General features: G+C 30.3%; 1 protein-coding gene and 1 long non-coding RNA gene across 4 annotated transcripts in view; both read left to right on the top strand.

Moving 5' to 3' along the window:
- Nucleotides 1–12,244, top strand: part of LOC132731353 (uncharacterized) — a 94,243-nt gene extending 81,999 nt beyond the window's left edge. Inside the window, exon 9 of the long non-coding RNA XR_009625879.1 lies at nt 9,846–12,244. This is a non-coding gene — a long non-coding RNA (uncharacterized LOC132731353). The remainder of the gene's footprint in view (nt 1–9,845) is intronic.
- Nucleotides 12,245–17,101: 4,857 nt separating this feature from the next.
- Nucleotides 17,102–18,511, top strand: part of LOC132731090 (fibroblast growth factor receptor 2-like) — a 41,618-nt gene continuing 40,208 nt past the window's right edge. Inside the window, exon 1 of one of the 3 annotated variants that reach the window (XM_060717243.1) lies at nt 17,102–17,272. The gene's annotated coding sequence lies outside the window, so the exon portion shown is untranslated. The remainder of the gene's footprint in view (nt 17,273–18,511) is intronic. The other 2 variants (XM_060717454.1, XM_060717381.1) reach the window with 2 other exon arrangements.

Genomic DNA, 18,511 nt, shown 5'->3' with positions numbered 1-18,511 from the left:
TCACTGTCCATAACCCATAACTCTTAAATTTGAATTTTGACTGAATTATGGCCCATTTTGAACATTGGAAATTTTACATTATTCAGGCCCTTGTTTTTTGTCATGCACTGAGAATAGTAGTGAAAGCTGCTCCACTGCCATCTTGTTATTTTGAAACCCCTTAAAGTTACAGTGGAGGTTCAGATATTTAAGCACTCTTAGTAAGTCAATTATACAAATTTAGAATAATTAGGGTTATATTTGAAATAATAGAATTCAAATAGAGAAATAAGTATATGATATTTTTGTATAACTCCATGGTATTATGTGTTAATTATGTATTTTCATTGCTAACAATATCATTTGTACATGAAAGATTATACATTTAATTTTGTTTCCAGTGTGCATGGGGAAAATTTTTGTTCTCCTTCACACTTGTATATTTATGCAGCTTTAAAGCAGCACGCCTCCAGATTCATGCTTAATTTCATGAAAATTTTGAAAATGTATTGAATGTGTAATATTGTGAAGTAACCAAAAGAAAGCAATTTACACATTATGAATGGCACTTACAAACCACGTAAATTATCAAAAAATTGTCAAATATGCATAAATAGCCTCTACTGCGTTAGTAATACAGTAGAATTAAAGTTGTAAATACTGAAAAATCAGTCATTAATGCACAACATATGTATAATATTATTTGAAACTTGAAACTTTTCCTTACATCTTAGTACATTTTTCTAATGTTTGATTTTATTGAAATATTTTGACTCATCTGGAGGCATGTAGCTTTAAAATTGACTCAATAGAGCAACAACAAAAAATGGTTGACTCATATTTTTAAAACCTTGAAACAAAATATATAAATACGTCGAAATCTTAAGTGTGCCAGAAATTTGATTGCTGATTTTAAAAAGAAGCTTATCATTTCATGTAAGTAGTTTTTAAAGTGTGAACTTTTTCACTTTTATAATAAAAATGCCAGCTGTTTCGCGGCCAAATGTTTTCTACTTCATGTAAGTGCGTTGCTTGTAATAACTATCTTCTGGCATTCTTTGTGGGTTCTCGAAAAAAAAATCAGATTAAAACTCCAGGTCAGAATCTTATTAAATTTTGATCTGGATTTAATAGGTTAAACACATAAAGAGAATGGCGATGGGTTGATTGAGTTTATTGGAGGTATTGTTTTACTGGAATCAAGAGAAATATAAAGCCAGCATTAATTTGACACTGTTGTGCTGATGTTTTTTGTTAAATTAGAACCACATGTTTTCAGTAATGTGTTGTTAGTGCATAAAATGTGGTCAGACCTCTGATGGTTTAAAATAAAAAGGTTTTCTTGAATTTTGAAATGTGGAATTTGATTCAATCTTGTTAAGGAAATGAGTCAAGTAAATCTGCTGCAAATACTGTCATATCTGATTTCTTTACAAAATTATTATTGAAATACATAAGATTTTACTATTTAGTTGATTTTGTTATTCTAAAATTTTGAAAAATAAGTGTTGAATTTACTACTTTCTTTGTTTTACTCCATTCTGAAAGTTTAAGCACTGTCACCGTGTAAATGCCTTTCTTGTTGGTTAGTCATCATCTTAAGACCACAGTAAGTGATATATTTATCACATGCTGACCACTGTTGGAAGATGGTGCCATGCATATTCCATTAGATTCTAAGAAACACAAGGTTTTTGCATTTATTTATGTATAGATGATTAAACCATAAGTTCAAATTTTCATCTTGAAATTCACTGACTATCTGTAAAATAGAAGCTGGACAAGTTAACTTTAAGAACTATAGCAAGCTTATTTAAGTTAAACAAATAAGAGTATTTGACATTGTCATTCAAGAATTTCATTCTGTTTGTTCCATTTCTCAGTTGATTAAACAATTTTCTAGAAGGTGTTGTAAATCTCTTATTTGATATCATGGTAAAGTATATGATAGTGAAAATTGTTTGATGGTTTTCTATTTTTCTCCCATCTACTAGCCTCATCACACCAAATTAGAGACTAAATTTTCTACAGAATTATTTTTTTGAAAATTTCATCATCAAGTGATGAAGATTGTTTCCCCCTAAAGAAAATAAACGCCAATTTCTACTCATGTTAAAGAATAAATTGAGATCTGGATAGTCCTCAGAAATGTGTATTTATTTGAATATTTAATTAAGGTTAATTTAATTCTCGTTAAAACCCAAGAGAATTGCTTAGTGCCTTAATTAGTACTTTCAATTTAATTTATTAAATGTAATGGCAGTTGAAGGTAATTAAAATGGCCATTACTGGGCAGAATTCTTGTCAATTTCAGGAAAACACAAAGAATCGGTTTGAAATGAGATAAAATTGCATTTTATATGCATTTAAATTGAGACATCTCATGAAATTGAGCACACTTTTGATGAAGATTTGACTTTCAGACCAAAGATATTTGTTAGATAATAGGTTTACTGTAGAGCAGTCTTTTGGAAAATTGTTCCCGGAATTATGGGAGTTTATTTTATTCTAACTCACTGCCATCATTTCTTTGTTTTTATATTGTTTTTGTCCTTCAAATCTCTCTCGTATTTTAAGAAAAATGTCTAAAAGATAATTGATTATTGCCGGTAGCCAGGGCTTAAGTTGTTGCATTTACATCTGGCCTGGAGGTTATAAAACTTTTTTTCTGAGTTCTGTCTCAAATCTGAGGATTTTCATTGGCCAGTGGACATTTTGTGGCATTTCTGACCATTCAAATACCCAAGATCTGAGTTTGAGCTTAGAGAATATCTTTTTAAATGCAGTAATCATAGTATAAACCCTTGTCCTGCTTTTACGTAAATAATTTTTTCAGCTATGAATTTTGAACAGTTTATTTATAGTTTGAGGAAAGAGATGTGGGGAAGTTACTATCACTTGTGGAGATCCCACAAGGGATGGGATATTTGTTGAACACATGGGAAATGATTAGAATATGTTTTATTTTTAGTGATGAAAGTTGGAATTTGATTAAAAGAAAACTAACCATACTGAAAGCTGTAGTGATTTCAATATGTAAAAACAATACAAAAGCTTAGAAAACACATAAAATGGTCTAAGGATAATAAAATAGAAGACAAGCTTCTTGGACAAAGAAGTTTAAGGAAGGGCTGAATCTGTCAGGGTCACAGAGGAAGTGTAAAGTTATAAAATTCACACTTAGTTTTGAAGCCTTGGCTATTTTCTTTATATTTTGTCTTGTCCTTGAAGATTTATTAAATTCAATATTTAAGACTGATGATTTCTTTCAAATATTGAGAAGTTTAATGTGAGGAAGATGGGAGCAGAATAAGTAGTTCTTCCTGTCATAAACTTCGGGCAATGTTTGAACTTTGATTAGTAAAGCTTAAGGTCAAACAGATGTGAGAACTGGACTCGGATATCACAGCCACTTGAAACATTGCCGTAGGGGCTGGTCACTACCATTTACTATCAATCTGGCAATACTTATTTCTTGACTTCTTATTGAAGATTTCTTTTTGGAGGGAAGATATGTGCTATGTTTTGGAGGGAAACTTATTTTCTGCCAATAACTTATTCAGCTACTGGTGGAAGGAGTGCTGTTAATGTAGTTGTTACTTGTATTTTGATTGTTGTGTAAAAACTCTTGGTTCATTATAAAGATATTTTAAAATCCATTCAACAAGTATTTAACAAAATATAAAAAATCTAAGCTATTCCTGTTTAGAGTTACCGTAAACTTCGTTTCTATCTATAGTCATTCAAATTAGTGACAAAATGAGAATACTTTTTTCTTACAACTTCCTGATCAAACAAATATATACAATATGAAAAACAATTTTTTTAGTGCAATTTTAAATAAAGTCATAGCCAGAATACAGATAAAAAAAGATATTTTTAGAGAGATGTTTACATGGACTTACAATCTAAATTATTTTAAGACCCATAATGCATCTCTTCCTGCTCTTGTCTATTTACAGATCAGGCCGATTTTAAATCAAATAACGAAATCCAGCAGGCCAAAGGATTGCAAATGTGCAAATTATAATTGTATTTCATTTTTTTTTCCTATGTGCCAGGCCCTTTTCCTCTTTTTATCATCATTTTAGGATTTTCTTCAGCATCAACAGAAGAAAAAAAATTTTTTTTAGGGGGTAGAGTGGGAGATTATGAGCTACCTGTAATTGGCATCCTTTAACTTGACTGAAGTATTAAATGAATAAAAAAGCTGATGAAAAAAGAATAATTTTACAACTTATAATATGATATTCAACATTAATATATAATAGTTTTGTATCAAACCCTTTAATACTTTGAAATTGTTACATAACATCTGTTATCAAAGGTCCAACAACTTGTTTTAAATGTTTGTTTTTGATACTGTATAAATATACTGTTTAAACATAAGGTATGAAAAAAACTGTAAGCAACAGGAAATATATCATTTCATAAAATAAACGTTTGATATATGAAGATATTATGATAATATTGTAAGTACTTACCTATGGTTTTATCTTCCTTTAACACTCATCTTCTACTTATACAAGTAATTGTTGAAGATTGAATCAACAAACCCCACTGATTGACAGTCATTTGAATTTGTATCAGTTCTAATTGAATTTCAAGATGTGCTCATTTTTTCCATACCTTTTTTTCTTACTTTATACCTTTTTTTCTTACTTTGTCTCTAATAAAAACCTTTGAGTTTCCATCCCTTGGCTCTGTTCTTTTTTTTTCTTGCCATAATGTTTCTAGAAATTGGTGATTTTTTATTCGTGTTTTTCTTGATGCATTTGTTGTTGTTGTATTTGTTGTTTTTACAACCATGATCTCATATTGTACTGGGCAGGCATGATATTTTGTTACACTTATCTGAAATGTTAGGATAATATTGGTTTCTAAAATGAAAATATTTTTACTAAATTGATTTTAGGACATAAAACCAAGCTATGTGTAAAACAATAAGATTCCAGTCCAGTTTAATTTTTTGGTTGTACATGTATTAACTTTAAGCGAAGCTTAGCAACGTGCTGTATTTCTTTGTCCCCAAAATGAAAATATTTACTGTATTTTCTTTTGTCCAAAAGTGAAATATTTACTGTATTTCTATTGCCCAAAAGAGAGATACATGTACTTGATGTAGGCTATTTTTAGCTCCCAAAAGTGAGATATTTTTTGTATTTTAAATAATTGAGATATTACAAGCAGTTAAAAAGATAAAAAGTTACGGCATAATTATTTCATGCATTGTAAATGTGCCAACAAAATGTTTTTCTTTTGAAAGAAGAGTAATCATGACACCTTGTAGTTCTTATTCATTGAATATTTTTCTGTTCTTTCAGAGAATAATGTATATTTGTATCTTATTTATTTATTTTATTCATGTCATTTAAGAGAAAAATGTATCTAATTTAGTAATTAATATTATTTTAGAGAATTCTGTATCAAATTCTTGAATGTTATTCAAGAAAATTTGAATCTTATAATGCTATACATGTAATTATATCTTCTAACATTTAATTCAAAAAATATTTTATGAAAAATTGAAAAAGTATACATTTAAATTACCTGTATGAAAGAAATATGTTTGTATATTTCATTAAATATTTCATAAGAAGCTTTATACCTACTGGTATTCATGTTTATTTAAATATTAATGTATCTTATTCATTGTATCTTATTCTTGTTATTTTAGAGAATAATGTATCTTATATAGTGTATCTTATATAGTGTATCTTATTATGTTTATTTACAGAGTGAATTATCTTATTCAGTGTATCTTATTCATGTTGATATAGAGAATAATGTGTCTTATCTAGACTGGTATAATTCCGGAAATGAACTACATAACTTTTATGAATTACTTTCATCAACTGATATTTTTATAATAAAGAAAATCTCTACTTATATTTAATACCTCATGATATCTATAGCACAGTAGCATTTAAATGTAATGATTGTAAAAACTTGTAAAAGACACAACTTTATAATGTTAAATACCATATTTTGTATGACATGTATTTTGGGCCGGTGGCCTTTATTTACTGAATAAATCTTTTGACTTGACTTGACTTGACTCTAGTGTATCTTATTCTAGTTATTTTAGAAAATAATGTATCTTATAATTATATCAATGTTTTAAATGTGTTTTTTTAGAGAATAATGTATATTTTTTCATTATATCTTATTCAAGAATGTATCATACATTGCTTGTAATTAACACATATATGCATTTAGAAGGACATTTAATTTTAGAATACATTTGAGCGTTGTAAGAACATAAGTAAAGCTTTTCTATGTATCAGTTATAATTTCTATGCTTTCAGGCATAATGATAATATCTTTTATTTTTATTCCAGATGAAGTGCTGGATTTTTGGTACTTCAACATGTTATACTTATAAACAATTTAAACTTCATTAAAATAAATGAACAAATTACTCCAATAGCCTTGTGGGATACAAACTGCCTTGAGTGTGATATTTTCAAATATTCATTTCAAAAAGTTTTGTTGTTTTTATTCCTGCAGAAAAAAGTAATGATAATGGTAATGTCAGAATTTTAAAATGTTTTCAAGAGGACTGGAGTAGTTCAGTAAAATGTCGACATGTAACATATATATATATAATGGTTCATTGTGATGTGTGCACAAATGAGCCGCGTCACGACAAAACCAACATAATGGGTTTGCGACCAGCATGGATCCAGACCAGCCTGCGCATCCACGCAATCTGATCAGGATCCATGCTGTTCGCTATCAGTTTCTCTACTTGTTATAGGGTCTGTAAGCGAACAGCATGGATCCTGATCAGACTGTTGAAAATATCACACTCAAGGCAGTGTGTATTCACTATGTTGGTTTTGTCGTGACACGGCTCAATTTTTACTACTGGTTTCGGTCTTTCCATTTCATTTATTTTTGATGATAACAAAAATTACTGAAAGTGTTTAGCCTTTGCCATCAGTAAACAGTCAGACTAGCCTGGATATCCCTACAGCCAAGCTAGCCTGTATATCTCTACAGACCAGGTTCTATGTACATTGTATATATTTGGCTGACCAACTTTAAATTATCAATGTTGATTGTGGACAGTTAAAAAATTAAAGCTTGACAAGCTCTTTTCAGAAATACAGCAGCTTAAAGGTCAATGTGACACTTCCATGATATAGTTATAATATATAATAGTTTCAGGCCTGCATGCCTCGTGGGTTATGGGTCCTATTTTGCTATGGTGGATTGGTTATGGTTCAAAGGTCTACATGGCTGGTTGGTTATGGTTGCTAACTTTGAATCACCTACCTCTGTCTAAACAAATCCTGTTATGGATTTTAAATTCCTTCATCTGAGGAAACTATCCAGCAAGATTGCAGAAGACAAATGGCAATAGGCTTTCATGGATTCTTGCATGTGCACAGAAGGGCAGATGGGGATATTCCTCCACCATTAAAGCTGGAACATTACCACATGATTTTCACCCATCTAAAATTGGTTCAAAGATAAATGTGCATAATTCATGCATTAAAACTTTTACATTCTATCCTATAGTCACTTTATGGCTGTTCCTTTTACCACCCCCTCCAGTTGGATACCTCTATATCACACGATTGTATTTACTTTAGGTAGCGGCAAGTCATTTAATTATATCATTTCCTGTCCAGTAAAAGCTTTTGTGTTGATAAGTAACCATTTAAATAGTGGATATTAAGATATCAATTCAAATTTTATCCCGAAATCTTGCCCTAGAGGGGCGACTGTATTAAATGTCATTACGTGATGCATAGTTGAATAGCTAACAAGGCTCTATCAGCCTGAGATACGCTAAGTAAAATGTCTAAACAAAGAACATAATGATTAAAGAAATGAGATGTTATAAACATGTACCAGATACATATTGATATTATCCTATTTGACATCATAAACATGTTAAATTGCCTGTTTTTGTATTTTGTTGTTGTTTTGGGGTTTTTTTACCAAAAAAAATGTAGTAATTCATGTCTATATTTGGTATAATCAGATGAATTTTATGAATGAGATTTGCCTTAGTTTTAGGCTAATGAATAATTACATAGCGATACTATCTTATTAACTCACATGTTTCTTTTTCGTTCAAACTTTATTTTCAAATGTTATTTTTTAACAAGTTTTGTTCTTATTATCCCTCAATGATTAAATTTTCATTCATTCAAATTACAGGAAGAAAGATTGTTAATTTAGAATTGTTCGGGTTTCATTATGACGGATGGTTTCCGGTAAATTGGCATCTTACTGTCACTGTAAGACATTATTATCGAGAAAATTCAAGTGAAAAAAACCTACGCACAATACAAAAAAAAAATTGATAAATGAGACATCTAATCTATAGAAAAATGAATTGCTGAGTATTTCATTCTGTTGAAATATTTCCTGATTCTGTTGAAATATTTCCCACTGAATGTTACAAGTTAATGAAGCGTGGTTATGTTTTGAAATTTTTAGAGAAAAAAATTGGATTATACTGTAATCATGAAAGATACTGTCTTTGAAATGAAAATTTGGTATTGTATTATTTATTTGATTTAGATCACATGGTCTCATTATTGAATAATGTTTGTTTTGCAGAATATTGCTTCTGTGTCTGTCTTTTCACCCTGTGTCCATTGTATTATATTTTGTGGATTTTGAACTTGGAACTGTCTCTTTGTATGTAAATTGATTAAATAAATATGAATTTAAGAAAAAATGTGAAAATTTTGTTTTCAACAACAACCCTAAAATTATTAGTTTAAAACTGTTGTAAGTATTCCTTTGTGTGTAAGAAGTTAAAAAAACACCTTTATATCTTATGATCTTGTAAGCTGAAATATGTATGTTATTGTTTAAGTTTGTTTAATATATATTTGTTGACACATTCTTAATGTAGCAAGTTTTGCCTTTATTTAGGAAGATAATAATTATAGCCTTAGGTTAAGGTGAACTAAGAGTTGTGATATATTGGTATGTGTGTGTCGGTACTCGGCCTCGAGCCCACCTTGACACAATATTAATGAGGGATACATACCACTTGAAGTAACCCCCGTATATCGTCATTTGTCTAAATGCACTAGTAACAATACAGGGGGTGACAGGGAGATAGATGGAAGTCAACATTTTACAACATTGTTAATTGAGGTTGTTTTACGTTTAAGGACATCCATACTATAATTTATACACCTTTTACCATTTTATTATCTTACTATATTAAGCTATATGAGTAGTCATGTCGAAATTGCTTGTAAAAAATGTTCAACGTTTTTCAACATTATGTTGTGTCTTTGAAAGATTTATCAAACTGTATGATTATACAGTAGTAAATAAGAAAAAATCCATAAAATTTTACTAAGATTCTGTAAAACAAAAAGTTAAACCTAGAGAGAAAAAAGCAACTGAAAAGATATTTCTAAAAATGGAATTTGGATGCGTTATTCCCTAGAAGCAAGATTTTGCATCAAATTATCATGATATCCAGCTGAATTTGTTTAACGGATTTGCCAGGATTTTAATTTGGAATGGTCTATTCTGTGCACTGAAGTGCATGCTTGCCTGGCTATACTGGCAGCAAAGTTACAATAAGCCATGGCTGAAGGATAAAATGTTTTATTTCTTTGTACTTTACTGAAAAGAAAAGTTCCTGTCTGTAATGTATACAAAGACTTCAAAGCTATATATTCTCTAAAGCACTTTTACTGTTGTTACATTACTTACAGAACTTATAGTCAATATCACTTCAAGCTTTCAAGGATGATAATGGATAAATTAAAGTTTGAAGATCCAAACATTTGTAATTTCTATGCTTTACTCACTGTACCGCTATCAGAATTATTGTAGTATACTTATTATAGTAATATAGCTTGCAATGATTATTTCAGAATGTCTTTGAAGAAACAGCAGAAGAGAAGATAGATGTTACAAAAGAAGCCAAAGATTATAAAAAGAGCACAAAGAATGTTGAAAACCTAAAGTTACGGAATGTGAAGCAAAGTATTTAGCAATTAAAGAAAAGGAACCTACAAAAAAGAAAAGAAATAATGATTTGGAAACAAAATGTTGGATGTCATCATGACATTAAAGACTATACTGGTTTTGGTAGAACATAATTTTCAACCTAGGAAAATGGTGGGTAAAATGAAAATATTGGGAGGTTCCTGGTCAAACTAATTGTCACATCTATATGAGGCTAGCGTAAGGTGTATGCACATGTCAACAGCCTAGCAAATGTTGTATTCGACTGCATTTACAGAAGATTTTATGACTGTCCCGTGTGAAGATGTTGAAAGTGGGGGTGTTTTTGTTGAGTTTTAATTACGGTAACATCTTGTATGACATTGTAGTATTCTTCATGTCATCTGTCTGAGGGTTTCATATATAAAACTATTCTTGGCACATAAACATTATAGCTAATATTTAATGTATTATATAAAGTCTTAAGTCTTCTTACTGAATATATAAAAGCACTTATCACTTAAGCACAATGGTGACACTTTTACTATTAGTTATAAAGATATGACCCTTTATAAATGGTTGTTTGTTAGTATAACCTGAGCCACTAGGTGAGGGTTATATTGTAAACAAACATTTATATACAGTCATATAACCAGTTGAGAATAACTTATAGCAAAATTTATAATACTGAAAACATCTTTTTTTTTAAAGAAAAAAATGAAGATTTCTTTATAAATTGACAGTGGCCGTGTATAAAATCCTATATTTATGTTGTAATTATCCAATGAAAAGCACCATAACAAATGTGCAGTATTATACGCAACTCTAGCTTAATATTAAGAAAGGTAAATTAGGAAACGTACTTTAATCAATTATAATACAGCATGTTTGAAACATCAATTTTCTTTCATCAATGATGTTGATGACATTTATATTATCTATGTAAAAACGCTGATGCAAATTTATTGGTTAATTAGAGACAACAATGGTGCTGTGTTGTACATTCGTTATAAGGACTTTTGACAGGTTATATGACCATATATATACAATTGTTTTAATCGGAACACCTTGATGATTGTTCATACTCATCTCAGAGTTAAAATGGATTGCAAGCAGTTCTACTACAATGACTTCAGATGTTTACGAAACAGGAGGGTGTAATCATTGTATAATGAGTAATAAAACTATTTATTAACATCCAATGGAAAATAGAGTCAATTTCAGTATAGTTATGATTAAAAAATTTGCCTGACAATCCAAATTAATTTCTGTTGTGTTTCAGGTCCTTATCTAAAGTTTGATGAAATTGGTCGAAAATATCTTTCAAGTTAGTAAAATTAGCATTAGCAGTTGTCATTCAGCAACCAATTCCCCTGCAGATAAGTTGCAGTTGACTGTTGCTTGTAATACAACCCTAACAGTGATTCTGATTATAATAAACAAACTTACAAACATTTATAGGAGTCATATAACTGTTGCAAGTATCTTAAATGGTTATTTATGATATAAATAAGCTTAAAACTAAATATATAAACAAACTTCTTAATAAATATATGAACATGCTTGAAAGGAAAAACAGAAAAATAGTTAATTTGTTCATTTCTTTTTTTACTTGTAAAAGTATATTTCAGGTGTATTGTAATTTATTACTTGCACTTACAAGAATTTGTGATTATTGAAATGCTCACTGGTATTTGAACTTTTTACCCTGCAATATCTAAACATATTGTACTCTAAATTGTAATCTGTACTGTATTTTGTGAAGTTACTTTTTAGATATTATTATTATTACTTTTGTATTAATCTCATTACAAAGATTATTTGCTAAAAACGCTAAGAGAATATTTTATTTGATATGTTTAAAAGTTTAAATTGTTGAAAGTTTTTTGACTTTGCATAATGACTAGCGTAACATTGAATTTTAATTGTATTTTGATAGGATATGGATGTTTAAAACCTGACTTTGAATAAATCTACATCTGTTGTTTTTGTTCTAATCTGGTATTTCTGCATTTTGTTTTGCTTTTTACAAAAACTGTAATTGATCAAATAATAATCAAAAAGTCTGCTCCCTTGACAACAGTATTTGTGTCACGTAAGAAAGTTCCACTAAATCACACAAGCCATCAAGGTTGTATACTGGTGGCAAAGGCTGTATACTGGTGGCAAAGGCTATATACTGGTGGCAAAGGCTATAAAATGGTGGCAAAGACTGTAAAATATTTGTAAAGGCTTTATGCTGGTGGCAAAGGCTATACACTGGTGGCAAAGGCTGTATACTGGTGGCAAAGACTGTAAAATAGTGGTAAAGGCTTTATACTTGTGGCAAAGGCTATACACTGGATACTGGTGGCAAATATTGTATACTGGTGGCAAAGACTGTAAAATGGTGGCAAAGACTGTAAAATAGTGGTAAAGGCTTTATGCTGGTGGCAAAGGCTGTAAAATGGTGGTAAAGGCTATAACTTGGTGACAAAGGCTATATACTATTGATAAAGGCTGAATTCTAATGGCAAAGGCTATATTCTGATGGCACTGAGTATATACTGGTGGTAAAGACTATTTTCTGGTGGGATGGCTATTTTCTTGTGGTAAAGACTATATTCTGGTGGGAAGGCTATTTTCTGGTGGCAAAGGCTGTACACTAGTGACAAAGGCTATATAGTATTGGTAATGGCTATATACTAATGGCAAAGGCTATTTTGTGGTGGCAAAGAGTGTATACTGGTGGTAAAGACTATATTCTGGTGGCTAAGTGTGTATACTGGTGCTTAATGGTGAAGGCTATATACTAATGGCAAAGGCTATAATACTGGTGACAAAGGCTATGTTCTGGTGGCTAAGTGTGTATACTGGTGCTTAATGGTGAAGGCTATATACTAATGGCAAAGGCTATAATACTGGTGACAAAGGCTATGTACTGGTGGTAAAGGCTATATTCTGGTGGCTAAGTGTGTATACTGGTGCTTAATGGTGAAGGCTATATACTAATGACAAAGGCTATATACTGGTGGTAAAGGCTATATTCCGGTGGCTAAGGGTGTATACTGGTGCATAATGGTGAAGGCTATATACTAATGACAAAGGCTATATACTGGTGGTAAAGGCTGTAAACTGGTGGTAAAGGCTGTATACTGGTGGCTAAGGGTGTATACTGATGGCAAAGGCTATATACTAATGGCAAAGGCTATATACTGGTGGTGAAGACTATATACTGATGGCAAAGGCTATATACTAATGGCAAAGGCTATAATACTGGTGACAAAGGCTATGTACTGGTGGTAAAGGCTATATTATTGTGACAAAGGCTAATCACTTTAAATTCCTGCAGGTTAAGGGTTTTGTGGTTTACTCAAATTCCACAATACTGAAAGTATTGGAATAAATTATACAAAACTTTAATAAAGCTGCATGCCTCCAGATGAGCCAAAATATTTCAAGAAAATTAAACTTGAGAAAAATTACTAAGATTTTAAGAAAAGTAAAATTATTAAAGATTCAAGCAATATTATTTACATGTGATGTGCTGTTAATGACTGTTTTGCAGTATTTATTGCATGTCTGATTTTCACATATATTTACGGTTACCTCTATGGTTTTTACTTAAAATTTAAATTCTGATAACAATGTGTTAATTACTTTCTTTATTCATTACACAATATTTAACTTTTAAATACATTTTGAAAATTTTCATGAAATTTAACATGAATCTGGAGGCATGCTGCTTTAAAAATCTTTACTGTATGTATGCAATAGGCTAGGTGTAAAATAGGCAGCTTTCTTCTTATTTTATTCCAGTGCACCATTTTTATATTTTAAATAATTTTTTATTGAAATGTTATAAATGTCGATGGGTCTAATATGTTAATTTTCTACAGTACAGTTTATATGATTGATAGAAATATATATATGTCTCATGAAAAAAAATTGGCATGCCAGTATGCTAACCACTACACCACAGTGGCCGATACATACTGTACCATACCATGGAAAAAAGAAGTAGCATAATGATTGAGTCTTAATGTTGATGTATTTTGTATCTGTATTGTAGATTTATTACTAAATAAACTGTTCTAATACACATTATCCATTAGATAAGCTATTGAATAATGTATGTTAAAATTCATGTCCTTTGTTTAATAAAGATGTCAATGCTGCTGAAGTTTAATTTATATATTGTATAAATTTTCAGCTTCTATTCACTATAACATTTAACACATTCATATATAGAACTTGAAAATCAAATTAATATTTTGACTGAAATGTTTATTACTATAACAAAACAATAGCTTACATGGGGAAATTGAAAATGGGAAGTGTTGTTAATAGCATTATTTGACATGTGACTAATTTTAAACTTCATTTTTGACATAAATTAGCATATTAATGAGGTGTATGATGTAGAAGTACACTGGTTTAAGATGTGGAAGATTGACAGTTTTACTGTGGTGTTCAAATACCATTACCAGCAACGATTTTTTACTTGCTCTTCTAAACAGAGTGCGCTGTCAAAGCTGGTAATTAAAATATGTTGATTTTATTGTTCTTCATATTTGGTAACTCTTCTTTGAAACATGTTTTAAGCTTTTGGTTAACAAAGTTTATTAATCATAATTATTTTCATCTGTAGTTAGTATTCTTCAATCATTTATAGTTTTTATCAACTATTTATTTTTTTAGATAAATTTTGTCATTCCTTACTTGATTTTTCCTTGTTTCAACATTTCTTGATTATCCTTTGTTTTGTTTATTCATAGCTTTATTATTCCCATTTATTTCTTATTTTGGTAGTCTGTGCTTGATTATTCATTGATTCATTATACTTCTTATTCTATTATTCTTTGTTTGATTATTCCTTGTTTGATTATTCTTTGTTTGATTATTCTGTTGTTTTATTGTTTGTACTTGATTATTCCTTGTTATATTATTCTTTGTTTGATCATTCATTATAACTACATTGTATTCTATTCTTTCTTTGTTTGATTATTCATTATTTATTGTTTTGTTATACCTTGTTCTATTATTCTTTGTTTGATTATTTATTACTTATTGTTTTGTTATTCCATTGTTTTAATTATTCAGTGTAGTATTATCTAATGTTAAAAAAAGTATTTTGTTTAATCATTGACTCTTATTTATTTCTTTAAATACCCATTGTATCATAGTTTGTGGACCTTCCTGTTGAAAATAGGCCAGAGTAAAATCGTACACACATACATGCATAGGGCGTTAACTGGAGTGCAGGTATTACCGATTGGCACATTTGTTCTGGGGTTTACTTAATGTGACTACAGAGAAAGGGGTAACTATAGAAATGTCATAATCAGATGCTCGTTCATTGGTTACTATTTTTCTGAGACAACAGGGAACATGTTTTTATTGTTGCCTATGGAACATCAAAACACTCAGCAATCTGATTTATACTGGGGGGGGGGGGGGGGGTTCGTACAAATCAGATAGCCCTAGTTATGATGCTCCTTCTATTATTTATACTGCAAAGGTAATGAACAAAATCATTGTATTATTCCTAATGAAGCCCTTTATTTAAATCAGTTGAAAGATACGAAAAGCAATGAAAAGATGCTATAGATCTAGTTAATGTCAGTTTATAGTCTAAGTTGGGCAAAAAGTTAGCATTAAATATAAATACTTGTTCTATATTTTGCCCGACTTCATTGTGTCACAGGTAAGTTACTATAGAGCAACAGCTTGATGATGATGAAGTGTGCTTAATGAGGGTCCATCCGCCCTTTCATGCCCTTAATGCAGCTTTCGCTGTCGAGTACGAATACCGGACATGTCGCCAATTATAACCATAAAGAGCATTTGTTTTTATATATATATAAACACTTTGTATGTTACTAGGATGATAAATTTCTCATCCTATCCATACTAATTCTGAATACAAACAAGATGGATGAAACTTTGGGACAATTTTCTTTTTCTAGAATCTGGGAAGATGCTCTTTCACTCTTGCATTATAAGATACTAGTAAGCTAATATATTACAACAGATTACATATAGATGGTCCAAACTGCAAGGCCATAGAAAAAGCATTTAAAGCAATTCATGTTGACCCCAGTTCCTGAAGCTGTTCTTTGTTTTCAGTACAGTATTTTTAATATTTTATAATACGGTACATGTAGTTGAAGATGTGTCTAAAACACCTGTGTCGAGTCGAGTAATTCTAACTTACTTGTCTAGTGCATAGTGCACGGAAACCAGTCATTACTTCATATAGGAATTATTTATCTTTTATCTAAGCAAAAATTGTTTTTAAAAATTACAAGTACGGAAATAGGGCAATTTACGTGTAGCATTTGCAACTATTCTAAAAGTCACATGCAGTAATGCCCCAGATGGATTTTTTTAATTTGCTGAAGAAAGTGTGTATTTAAATAATTATTATCTATGTACATACAGACACAACATTGCGTGATAAGTTGACCAAGAACTATAAGTCACTAGACATTTCTAAGAGTGTGCAAACAATTCCATGTTTAAATAAGGCTATGTACAGTACTGGTAAACGGCAATATACTGACTAACACATCTGTATTTTTAATGAATAATATTAAATTAAAGAGTTAGAAGACTTGATACTTGAACTGTCCAACAGCACGTGCATAAGAAAATTGCAAAACTTAAGTGGTCGTCAAAGCTATCTCCTGGAATTGTCTGTGGCATTCATTACCCAGCAATTATCAAATTGCTCAATCGAGATATCAGAAGCGTTTACCTGGAATTTCAATGGTGCCTTGTTATTATTTGCGCATATATCAAACTTAAACACCGATAGCTGCGAAACTTTGCCAATGCTCGTTTGTAAAACAGTAGGACTGCACGAGAAACGTATAAATAAAAATAAACTGATAACACATAATTTAAATGCACAATTTTTATGTGTTTTTTTAAACCCACCATTTATATACGCTGCACGTGCTAACAAGTAAGAACGTCGTAAAACTGAAACGTAGAACATTTTACTATATTTGCGATTTTTGTATTTTACTATTTTCTTAACTTATTATTACTTTTAAACAGGGCATATTGTTTACAACACTTTTGAGGTAGCGAGACCCGAAAAAGCATGGCAACTGATAAATGTAAGCAATTTCATTGGTTAAATATGAAGCTGGGCTGGTCTAAATCACCACGTGACTCGCGTTTGCCAAATTTTTGCGTAAAGTCCTCATAAACACCGAAGAGAACTCAAGGTAAGGAACGTCGTTTGGATGTAATACGAGCATTTTGGATTGTATTTGTGATTTTTGTGGATTAATCTAAGTGACATTCATTGGATTTATTAAAATTTGATTCGTACAGTAGGGATATATGCCTATAGTGCAAAATTGTAAGTATTTTGTTAGATTATGCTTTTTGTGACAAATTGAAACTGCGTTCAGTGAAAATTGCGCGTAATTTGTCGTACATGAGAATGTCACAAATCAGATGACTGCAAAAAGTCATTTTATCTTCTGCTAGTTGATTCTATTTATATTTGTTATTATGTAAATTTCATCTTTGATTGTGACACTTTCAAAACAAAGTGTCATTCGGTACTTTCCACAAAATGCAGTTCAAGACACGGTCATTGAGTAAACTTGATGGTGACATATATATCATCGGAGCATTTTTTATTTTAAGAAAAGGGAAACCAGTTAAACCTTAGTGTTGTTTTTAGAAAAAATGTTTTTCGAATATAGAAGAACATCATTATTAATAGGAGAATATAAGAGGAGAAAAGTCTTCTTAAATTGCCATTGATATTTATACCGTATTTTACAATTTTGTTATTATATATATAGCAAGAACGTTATTTTTTCAGATCTGCTAGCTGAATAGTGTATTTTTTCATCATCACTGATTATTATATAAATGAATTGTACATTTCTTTATTCCTTATTCCAGATGCCTTTAATCTATGTTGAGTGTAGAACTGTGAATTTATTAAGACCGTTCCCTAGAAATTGACAGGAAAATCTCTGTACAGACATGTGTGGGAATAGAGAGACTTTTACTGTTTTCAAATTGCTTGTTGGTGATAAGGTCTTTATTTCAATGTAAAGTTTGCATTCCAGATTTGTGTTTGTGATCTCTATCATACCTAAGTTGTCATATTTTCCACAGAAATAAAACAACTTTGAGCACTCAGTATTGCACTTACAGGGAAAACTGTTTAACTTTTGAGGAAAATAAATACCCAAAAGTGTGCAAGTTTTGTATATTCCATGCATATATGTAACTGTATTTTTTTAATTTTTTAGAATTATTTTATTACATTCAAACTTTCAAACTGCTTACAAAATGAATTTATAATTTTGTAGAAGGTAATATTGAGAGAATTTTGCCTGTATAAGATTCATACATGTAACTGTAAATTTGATTAGAGTCACAAATAAATGAAGATTTTTACCTTTAACTTAAAGATTAATATGCTCATCAAAAAAATACAGTCTTTGATGGCAATAAATTGAAATACCAGAACAGTGATATAATTATATGAGTGTTTTTAAGCGAATTAAACCATTACATTTACATTTCTACTATTACATTGATTATTTTCTATTTTTCAAATATGGGGAAATATTAA

This window comes from Ruditapes philippinarum, unplaced genomic scaffold (assembly GCF_026571515.1).
Source record: "Ruditapes philippinarum isolate M1 unplaced genomic scaffold, ASM2657151v2 ctg5_1_1_1_1, whole genome shotgun sequence".
NCBI lineage: Eukaryota > Metazoa > Mollusca > Bivalvia > Venerida > Veneridae > Ruditapes > Ruditapes philippinarum.
Note: the sequence above shows the minus strand (reverse complement) of the source record. Positions and strands in the feature narration are given on the sequence as shown.